This window comes from Hippichthys cyanospilos, chromosome 10 (assembly GCF_059441005.1).
Source record: "Hippichthys cyanospilos isolate Australia breed blue-spotted pipefish chromosome 10, RoL_Hcya_1.0, whole genome shotgun sequence".
In the NCBI taxonomy this organism is placed as follows: Eukaryota; Metazoa; Chordata; class Actinopteri; order Syngnathiformes; family Syngnathidae; genus Hippichthys; species Hippichthys cyanospilos.
The window spans coordinates 17,507,394-17,518,946 of record NC_142378.1 but is presented as its reverse complement, the minus strand read 5'-3'; positions in this window follow the sequence as shown (position 1 = coordinate 17,518,946).

The following is an 11,553-nucleotide window of genomic DNA, read 5'->3' as shown; positions in this document are numbered from 1 at the left end:
AAAAAAATCCCAGGGCCTGTTATCTAATCTATGAAAGTGGGATTTTTTTTTTTTTAACAAATCTTACAAGTATCCTTGACTTAAAAACAAGTAGCATATGCCATAAATTGTATTCCCGCCCCAGGAAACCTTTTCAATAGTGAAAGGGTTAAGGGGATGCTTGCCTGAAAATGCAAACACAACGAAAAGGCTGGTCCACAATAGAAGCAATCTGTCACGTTCTCAGTGCATGTTAGTGGGAGGTGCGGGAAGGTGGACCCACAAATGCAGGGAAGCCGGGAGGGGATATGCTCAAAAATACGAAGAATTTATTTACGCTCAGGGGTGAAATAAAACATGAGCAACTAGGATACAAAGAAATAAACAAAACTTGATACCAAAAACAAACTCACGGGCAAGACAGCAACAAGGAGGCAAAGGACTTCTCAGGGAAAAAACACGCAACTAAGTTAGACATCTACAATGACCCGACAACTAACTGAATGCAAACTGGGGCCCTAAATAGACTTCACACATAATGACGAGACACGAAACAGCTGGGGAGGAACAAAAAGGCAGAAGAAGCTGACTGGATAACACGATGAGGACAGGTATGCAGACAGGGGGAAACAAATCATGCTAACGAGGACAGACATGAGGGAAACCGAATACACACAAGACACAAGAACTAACAAACCCACAACTTAAAAAATACAAAAAAAAACAAAATACAGAAAAAACAACACCAACTCACAACGGAACACGACACAATCCTTCAAAATCATAGAAAAATGGGCATTGTTTTGACTGATGAAGGGCAGATGGGAGGGCTCGCTGCCTTGCCCTGTTTGGTGTATTAAAAGGCGGATGTGGTTTAAAAAGCCAAAACATCTGGTCTATAACGAAAGGCAAAGCTATGTACAAAATGACCATTGTTTTGAAATAGGTGTGGAGGATTCTGTGGAGAAAGGAACGTGCCAAACTCGATGAATGTTTCAGAAGGCAAGTTAGGGAAAAGCTAGACTACAAGAAAATCTCCTTCAAAAAATGGGCAATGGTTTGAATTCAGTGCGTCATGTGTGGTGCTTCAATATTTTAGGAGTATTGAAGGTTTTTTTTGGCCTAATAATTTAAGAGAAGGGTGTTCTATAACAGGAGAAATAATTAAAAAGCATGCACAATTTTTTTCTACTTTCTTGTGAAGGTTGGCAGAACAAACTACATTGGACTACTTAATCGTGAAAGTCTAGTCAAGCAGTTACTTCTCATCTTTGAAATGAATCTCCTGTAAGTATGAGCTTCTTTGAAGGGTCCAATACTAGTGAGGCTGTGTCAGTCAGATTTCTCAATTCAACGGAATTCAACTTCATAGTGCACATCAGCACAGCATAAAAAGTGATCTGACAAAAAAACAACAAAAAAAATAAAACAAGACTTTGAACAAATAAAGTTTCAGTGGCTGAAAATAAATAAAGTGCAATGAAGTGATCCAGCTAAGATGTATTGAAGGCATGGATTTAGGGCTGCAACTAATGAATATTTTAGAAATCGATTAATCTGTTGATTAATCAATGGATTGGACAAAAAATAAAAAGATTTAATTCCATATCCAAAAAGGCGACATCCGAAAAAAAACAAATGATTTAAAATTCAGTTCATGCTTTCAATCGATGTACGGTAGAAAATAGGCAAAATGTTCTTTTTTGTTTTACAATGTAAAGTCCAATGTTTTATTTTGAGCCAATACAAAGTCACTTAATGGAGAATGACCAAGCTCAGACAATGTTTTCTGAAGACAAGCTGAACCTCTGAGGATATACCGGTAGGCATTTTTATCAAAATGATTTATCAGCTCACAAAAATCACTTAGTAATCAATTAGTTGTCAGATAATTGCTTAATTGTTGTACTTATACATGGTTTACAAAATCTAAATGCTGCTATGAAAGAGCGCTTCATATGAGCCAGATTTACAAATTTATCAGCCCAAGAGAAAACGTTACCAGACACAAACAACTTTCACACACAACTTAGTGTATTTGAACACAAGGTTAGCAAAGTAAAAAAATTTTACAATAAAATCTTGCATATTTAATTCAAAAGAAAATCAATACACAGCACAGACATGAGAACGTAATGTAATAAATGTATTATTGAAATCATTATTTGTATTTCCTCTTCATGATTCAGGTGAGGCACTGCCCCCACGGCCTGCCTCCGTTGCGCACCTTTCGTTCAATGCATTTTGACCTGCCACACCTGCATCTCTTTCCAAAAAAAAAAAAACTTCCTTGAATGAGCTAAACCTTCAATCGATTGTCTGCACCTTCCCCAGTGTGTTCATTATTGCGTGACGGTGCGAGGTGGCCTGTAGGTCGGCTCAGCTGGAAGCTATTTACTGAACGTCTTCGGGGGCGAGACGTGATAGTGGGAGGCGGGGGAAGCCAATACGAGACAATATTCCGTCTCCGTAATAGCTGGCGGTTCCATAAACAAGTGCAAAAATCAATAAGCGTGCAAGCGTGATTTTGTAACTCCTCATTAGGTTCTGCTCTTCTTAAGGAGACTCTGCCTTGTGGTTTCCATCAAATAGGAAGTTTTAAAAAGCTTTTTTTCTGAAAATTTTGGGAGACTCGAATATTTTTGCTCATCACCAAAAGAACACCATACCGACAGTTAAATATGGTAGTGGTGGCATTTTACTTTGAGGTTCTTTTCCTTTGGCCGCAAATATGAACAATGAAAAAAAAAAACAAATCCCCCTTATCAACCAATGAATGGGTTCAATTTCACCTCCGACATGCTTGTCGAAACACGTTTTGTACATGTTTGTGCATTTGCAGCTACCACTGCCAAATTCATCCTGTCCATTAGCATCCTGTGTAATTAGAACATTACTCACTTTTGTAATTAAAACACATCTTTAATACTATTCATGAGGATGAAGCACCAAAGTGACATACTTACTCTATATATTTGCACTTGTTAAAAGCAGACTGTGTGATTAAAATATTCAGGTTGGTCTTGACAACATTATTACTATTTTCTTCACATACTACTAAACATTGCTGGTCTGGTGATTACGCTTCAAATGTCACACGCACTGACATTTAACACGGTGTATGTGTTTGAAAAAATGTAAACAATTTCCCTGCAAAAACAATTTTTTCAACAAGGTCAATGGATAATGTGAGCTATGAAAGAAAAAACAACACTGCAATTACACCCAACTGTCAATCAATTACTAAGAATCCCCCCACCTCAACCCCAGGCCAAGAAAAATAAAAATCCACAGAATCACAGAAATGTAAATGTAAACGTAAATAATAATATTTGTAACATCATAATAATAGGCGGTTTGGTGGAGTAATCCTTAGCACGTCCGCCTCACAGTTCAGGGACTCAAATTCAAATCCACCTTGCTCCAGCCTTCCTGCGTGGAATTTCCAATTTCCTCCCACACTCCAAAAACATACATGGCAGGTGTATTGGGCATACTAAATTGTCCTTAGGTGTGATTGGGTGCATGCAGTTAAGGGTGTCCCCCGCCTACTGCCCATACACAGCTGGAATAGGCACCAGCAGGTCTGCGACCCCTCGTGAGAATAAGTGGTTCAGAAAATGGATGGATGGATAATAATAATAATAATAATAATAATAATAATAATTGTTATTATTATTGGTATTATGGCTGCTCAGTGGAACAATGTTTAGCACATCAGCCTCACAGTGCAGGGACCCAAGTTCAAATCCATCTCTCTCTGACCTTCCTGTTTGGAATTTGTGTGTTCTCACCAAGCCCGCGTGGATTCTCTCCTGCTTCCTCCCACACTCCAAAAACCAGTGGTGGGGCATCAGGGCCAGCAAGGCCTTCTCTGTTGGCCTAATATAACCTGACGTTATCATAACTATAATAAACTATAATACTTATAATAACTATAATTAAAGACAATTTCATTTTAAATGTATTTTTACTCAATATATATATATTTTATCTATAAAATTATTCCCCATATTCTGTTCTTTTCGTGTCATATCCATTTGGCTACGCTCCTTCCAGTGCTGTAGTTTTAGTTTGACAGTTTTTAGCCAATTAAAATTCAGTTAACTTGTGTTACCAGGCTGTATGACATCTGCCGCCGCCTAGAGGCCAGGGCATTTGCATCAACTTTTGCAAACTTTCGCGCATGCACAAATGGATATGTGAACAAGCCCATATAGTTATAATAGACAGCTGCAATAGCCAATCAAGTTGGCAAGCTAGAAGCCTCACGTTGAACGTAACATGATTGGATGCTCACTGGAGGGAGGCGATGCTATATTGGTCAACCATTGAAGTCATTGAAAGAAAGAAGAATGGATTTTGTTTTAAAATAAGTGGGGGACCGCTATTTTGGTGAGTCAGCCATTTGATTTATTTATTTTTTCAGTCAGCTGGGATAGGCACCAGCAAGCCTGCGACTCATGCGGGAATAAGCAGCTCTAGAAAATGGATAGATAGATGGAAAATAATGATACTATACCAGTGAGTCAGAGAAACTCCAGGATGACCTCTGTGATCAAAGTTGTCGTTTTTTAATGATTTGTCTGACTGCCACTAAATTAGTCAGCAAAATCCTTCTTGGTCTGCTCTGTGATGCATAATTTAAAGCAGCTGACTGCATTTTATTGCTCAAGTAGTGTGAATGCTTTTTAGAAGGGGAATAAAGCTTAAATGAAAGTCGCTGACTTAACATGGCGTCTAAGGCTAAGTCCATTTTATGTAAGCCATCTTTAATTTTAAGACTGCTAGGACCTTGTTTGTCTTTTTAAACAGCATGTATTACTTGAATTAGTTCAAGGTTGTAACGTATGTGAAGAACGTATCACCATCATAACAACATATAAAAATAATAACAATAAAACAAAACGACACAACATAAACTCTATTTTAGCAAGTAGAAACTAGTAGCACGTTTAAATTTCTCAGTTAACTCTCAGAAGTTAAATCTCAGAAAAGAGTTTGACTGCTACAACTTTCTCAACTTTGTCACAAACTACAATAGCAGCATTAAACAATGAAACATCATAATTCTTTGAGTGAATTGCCTTGGAATATCTTTAGGGAAAAAAAAGCCAATCACCTGTTGAGCAACAACAAAACAAAATTGGGGCAATAAATCCAATTTGTTTGTTAAGCTCATTTTAAAAATTGACAATTTGGAAAGTCAAATTGCTCAACTGGCATAGTGCTGGATTGATAGTTTTGAAAATATGTTTTAAAATGGTTGCATTTTATCTAATTACATTTAACTTAACTACATAATTATGATATTTAAGCAGGTTTTGCGGCAAGCTTTTCTGCACAAGCTATGAATGTTAATCTTATGTTAATATATTTACATTATTGTCGTCAAAACATTTTGTGCAGCATGTATTTTGGAATAACTCACCTTGAGAGATTTTGAGGCGTTTTAATCAATTTAAATAAATTTAAATGAATTAAAATCATAATCGAACAAAGCCCAGATTTTATATTTTTGTCCATGTCCTGCAGCTCTAAACAAAATTAATTAGAAATATCAATCTCATCATATGACTCGTGGCAACCCTCACTGAGTTTGCATGTCACATTGGTCACCCCGCTCAAAAATTTCTGGGCCTGAGTGCAAAAAGAGACTGGGGTGCACCTGAAGCGTGGAAGCACCTGGAGGCATTTACGCTCGGTGCACACGGGAAAGCGGCGCTCACATCTTTGGACGTGAACAAAGTCAAACACGTTATGAAGCATTCAAGCGTGTTCCTTGACCACAAATGCTGGAGGCTACAACCATCGATGTGCTAAAGTGTTTTCATTATGCACTTCACAGTGTAAGCCTGACATTTATAAACTGATTTTAAAAAAATATCTTCCTACTCCAGTCAATATCCAAGCATCCATTTTATACAATGCCACTGATGCAAATGTCAGCTTTACAAACCTGTAATGAGCACAAATGTATCGTGAAGGCAAATTGTAAAGACTCAACTCCTGGGTCCGAAGATTCATTTCCTAATTAATGTTTGCTATTTGATGACAATGCGACCTGCCACATGTGATATGAACAGCATGTGCAATAATACGGAGGCTGGGCTTGATTCTGTAAAAATGTCAAATTGATAAATGCCAAGTGTTCCTCTTGGAATAAAATAGAATGCCTTTACTGTCATTGTACAGCAGGTATACAATAAAATTGTGAGCGCTGCTCCAATTGTTGCATATTAAAGGGACAGTGTGTAAGATTTCATTAAAAAGAAATGAATTAAATGATTGTAAATTTCAAAAACTTGCAAATGATTTTTTTCTTAATGATTAACAGTATGTTTTGAATATAATCATAGGTCTAGTTATAATTAAATTATATTACATGGGGGGTGGCACGTCTCCGGAGGCTGCCATGTTTGTTATAGCTATAGACAATGTTAAATGCAGCACATGCTGCACTTCCTGCTGTCCGTAATGAAAAACGGTCTAAATCTTACACACTGTCCCTTTAAATAAACATAAACTATAAATAGAAAAGATAAATCCTAGTTCCACAAGAGTGCTATCTTTATTGATATTTTCAGTGTGATCTCTTAATGTTGTGCAGCCTGTCAATATTTTATGATGACTTGCACCAACCAGAGGACAACAGTTTTTGTAAGCATAATGACAGGGATACATTGTGTCTCTGGGACTGTGTGAGATGAGGGGTTACCATTCTGATGTGCAGTGTTGGGAGTAATGCATTACAAAAATAATGTAATTACTGTAATGTCTTACTTTTTGGGTAACGTGGTAATGTCACGCATTACACACAAAAAAATAGTAATATTTTACCTGGTACAAATGAGCGTTTCTTTCAGTTTGTCAGCGATATAGACAAGAAGAATATAATAGTTAGGTGCACTTTGTGCACGACACCCAAAGAGCTGTCCACTTCTCCAAATAGCACCAGTAATTTGTCAAACCATTTAGAGTGTGCCACATAGAATTGGGAGGAAAGCAGGCAAAATGATTGTTCTCTCGCTCAGGGATTCCACTTCGACCTCGGAGGCAGAGTGTGTCATATGTAGAGGATATGCTGCCGCTTTCTACAGTGAATTCGCCAGCATTTCGAAAACTTGTCAGCGACATCCCTATCGCAACTAGCGATAATCACAAGGTAAGCTAATGCTAATTTTCACTGTACAATTGCTATTAATAATAATCTATAAATAGTTCTGGCAATGTTTAACAATAAAAGGCACCCAAAAGATGATGTTAAAAAGAACGTTAAACCCACCAAAATCATCTATTATTAAAATGTTTGTCCCTAACCTAACTGACCGAACTTGAATTTGAATATTAATGTTGAAATTGTGGAATGCACTCACTGTTTCTGCCTATAGCATAAAAAATGCATCACTATGCTGTGAAGTTTAGTAATAAAGAGATTAAAATACAAAAAAATACTTTGTATCTTGTCCCTAAAGGTTTACAATGCAATACAGATTAATTAAATTGTACTGTTTTTGGGCTTAAGCCAACCTTCCAATGAATGTGTAAATGAGCGTAATGAGCTACATTTAGAATGGCAAATCCAAATTTCCAGTTATGTTGGTGGGGGTAATATGAAAGTAATGCAATAGTAGTGTAATGCCTTTTGTAACTAATTACTTTGAAATGACAGTAATAAGTATTAAATCATGCATTACAGTTTTGAAGTAACGTGCCCAACACTGCTGATGTGGCCATTTTGCTGGATCGCTCAATGTTTCTGAGAAGAATGAAAGTCCCTGCATGAATATGTGAAAATTTAACTCACTGATTGCTTGTGATCTCACCATTACCGCGACTGAACAAACAAACAGATGCATATCTATATAACATTAGCTCTCTGGAAATAGCTTTGGAAATTACCCCATCCCTCCAAATGATCCTGTCTGATGTGTTCTGTAATTGGCCTGGGATTGCTGCTGCCGACACATTTCATGCATGCGAAGCATTTGGTTTGAGGAGAGTTCTAATTGGCCAAATTGTGAGCATTTCCCCCCGTGGAGTGCAAGGACATTTGCAGAAAGAGACTTTAACTTCTTTTGTGTCACATACTCACTCTCACCGAAGGTTGTCACAGTCTGCCAGGCCTGTTCATCCCTTTCAAGGTTGGATCGCGAAAGAATAAAAAAGAGGTTAATAAAACTGGCCGCATTTGTGTTTGGAAGGGATGAGGTCAAAAAGTGCAAAAAGCACACAACACCGAAAGGTAACAAAGGTGTTATAGGATCAACACAAAAGTTCCCGTGTAGAAGGGGGAGGAACAGGGAAGCATGGGTTAGATTGATCTAGAGATTGGCCATGTCAGAAGCAAATCCTTTTGGAATTGATTTGTTGAGTACTCGTGCCCCCCCCCCCCCCCCCCCCCCCCCCCCCCCTCCCTACCCCAATTATGCAAAAGTTTTGTCCATGCAGTCCATTTTTGTCATGTCTGTCTATGCATTGTTTTGATAGGAAAGTTGGGAAGGGAAAGGCGTATTACGATAAAATAGACAAATTCTAGTCATTCTTATACAGAAGCCACACATCATTGACATCTATGAGCACACATTAAACATTCTTTTAAAAAAAAAAAAACCCAGCAGCACTTCCACATGTTTTTGTTTCAAGCATGCCCTTGACTGTGTCAATACAGTATGTCCCCAGCAATTGGGAAAACTCTTAGATATAGCACTGATGTGGCACGAATAAAGAGATAGCACTTTTCCACACTTGCCTCTTATTGCACACCACTTAGTACTCTTCTTTTCCTGCCATTTTTGCTCTTCAACCGTAAACGAAACAGATCTGTGACATCACTCGCATGGGTAAAAAAACAAAAATATGACAAAAAGGAGAAATCTATTGTTTTAATTGATCAAATACAGTGAAACCTCGAGATATGGTTGCTTCTGTACAGTTTTTTTTCTTCATATTTAGAAAATTACTTAAATTACTCAAAATTACCATTGGTATAAAGGCAAAATGTGATTCTACAGCTCGTTAATATGGCTGCTCGTTGATAAGTACTGTAGTAGAAGAAGTTAGATATTATTGTGCTTCTTGAGAACACATATAGAAGCTTACTACGGACAACCTGAAAAGGAGAAGGAAGAAACCTGAGATATGACTACAACGGTGGAAACAAAGAAATGTTATCTTTGTATCATAAGGTTTTCTTTTTCTGCTGTTTGCCCTCTTCCTCTGTCAACACTTTTGCTCTGGAGTATCGCCTCACCCGAGAGCTAATGTATCGTAACATTTAATGTGGTGTTTTTGAAGCGCTTGGAATGATTTACATGTGTAAAACACGATTCATAATATGACAAAAATCATGATGTGTAAGCCACTCCAGAGCGGATTGATTTAAAAAAAAAAAACGAAATATTTTGAAAATAAGGCATTTTAAAAGCCATTATGCGATATACAGTACAGTATTGCAAACGGAACTTTGTATTGCAATACACGTATTGTGTCACTTCGTTTCACAATATGGCGATATTATTGCCCAACACTACTTCTTAACCTGCTCTAATCTACCGTACTTTAACGTCTTGATTATGAAAGAGCAGCCCCAACTATCTCAACTGTTACCACTGATGCCACAGTGCCAGTGGACGTCTGAAATGTGGCCAATTCTGGAACTAATGAACTTTAAAAGATATTGTATATGTATTGTTTGATTGGACTGGGCCCTATTGGGAGCTAGTTAATATGCACCGATTGGAACAGCGCTCTCAATTTCAATGTTTACCAGCAATACAATGACAGTAAAAGTATTCTATTCTATTCTATTCTATTCTATTCTATTCTATTCTATTCTATGGAATGTATGTGTATTGTTTGATTGGACTGGGCCCTATTGGGAGCTATTTAATATGCACCAATTGGAACAGCGCTCTCAATTTCAATGTGTACCAGCAATACAATGACAGTAAAAGTATTCTATTCTATTCTATGTCCATCAAGCTTGGAGTCTGTTAAATTGAAGTTCCACTGCATTTGTGGTCTCCCAGGCTTTGTGAGAGAACAGCAAATCCTGTTTGTTTTTCTAATCTGGTTGAACTTTGACGGCGTCGTTAGTAGATAATGCAGAATAATGCAGGGGATCTCCATTGATTTGCAGAGGCTGTCAGAGGAGTATTGACTGCAGAACAAATAAAATAAAGAGGCACTGAAATTAATATTATTATCACTGAAATTATCTCATCATCAACTCATCTTTCGACAACAAAATGAATGTAATCACCATAAATACAAACATTTCTCCCTTACCTTTGATAATTTGTGACCTTGGTCAAGTGTTGAATAAAGCCCAAAGAAAAGGCAAAAAGGTCATCTTTTGTATATGAGCAGAAGTGTGAATACAGTAATAGAGGATGGAAGCATATTTTATGTCTTTTTCAATCTATATTTAAAAAAAAAAAAAAAAACCTCTTCCCATGCTGATGAAGCAAAGGGCAACAGTAGGCGTATACTCACAAAACGATCATTTGTCTAGTCCTTCCTTTCACCTTAAGACCCCGCTCCTCTTTCTCCATTGCTGTGGCAACTAGGGAACTGACCCCTTTCCTTCCTGCAACTTCTCTTTAAGCCTGAAGCCACAACTAACTGGAAGAACATTGTTTGTATTATTTATATCTGGTGAGCTGTGAACTTTATTTTTTTCACCCAATCCAGCACATACAGGTCAAAACAGCTTCGGAATTGGTACAGCACACCTGAAAAGTATTTCACATTTTTAACAGTTAGAGCCTTATTCCAAAATAGATTCCGAAATGGATTCCAAGGCCTTATTTTTTGAATTTATTTTTTAGAGTAGTTTTGTGAATCTTTGACTTCATTTGAGGAGATTTTTTTTTTTTTTTGGTGGAGAATTTTTTTGCAATTTAATTCCAGGGATCTAAAGAAATGTTTTTTTTATGTTTATTTTTTATTATTAAACAGTACCAATATGACATTATAACAACTATTATCCCAGTAATTAATGTTTACTACATCAATGGCCTTTTCTTTCTGAGTCAGAAACGTCCGCCTGCATTTGAATGCACCTCATTCTCATGTTAGCAGCTAGCAGAAATTTTTGCTACATCACACTATGATAGTATAACTGACAATCAACTTCCTAATCACCGATTGAATATGGTTCGTTAATGGTGGTGTGTTAATGCTGGGAGTTATGTCACGTAATGTAAAAAATATGGGATAAAGGAGTCACAAGGACATGTCAGCATAATTGGAATGCAAACACTGATAAGGCTGTTGAATCCACCAAAAAATTTCAATGTCTACCATCTCAGATGCATTTCTGTGGGCCCCAACACAACCCCTCGTTTATTTTATTTATTTATTTATTTTGGTAAAGAGAAAGAAATTACAGTTTTGATCAAAACATCTGCTACAATGTCGTGGACTAATGTTTCTGTGTGCGTTCATTCACAAGATTGCACACATTCCTATTTCAAGTGGCCTCGGGCTTTAAATGTTAGGCATGTTAAGATTTTTGTGAAATGTGTAAATAAACTTATTTAAATAAATAAAAAAAAACACAACGACAGA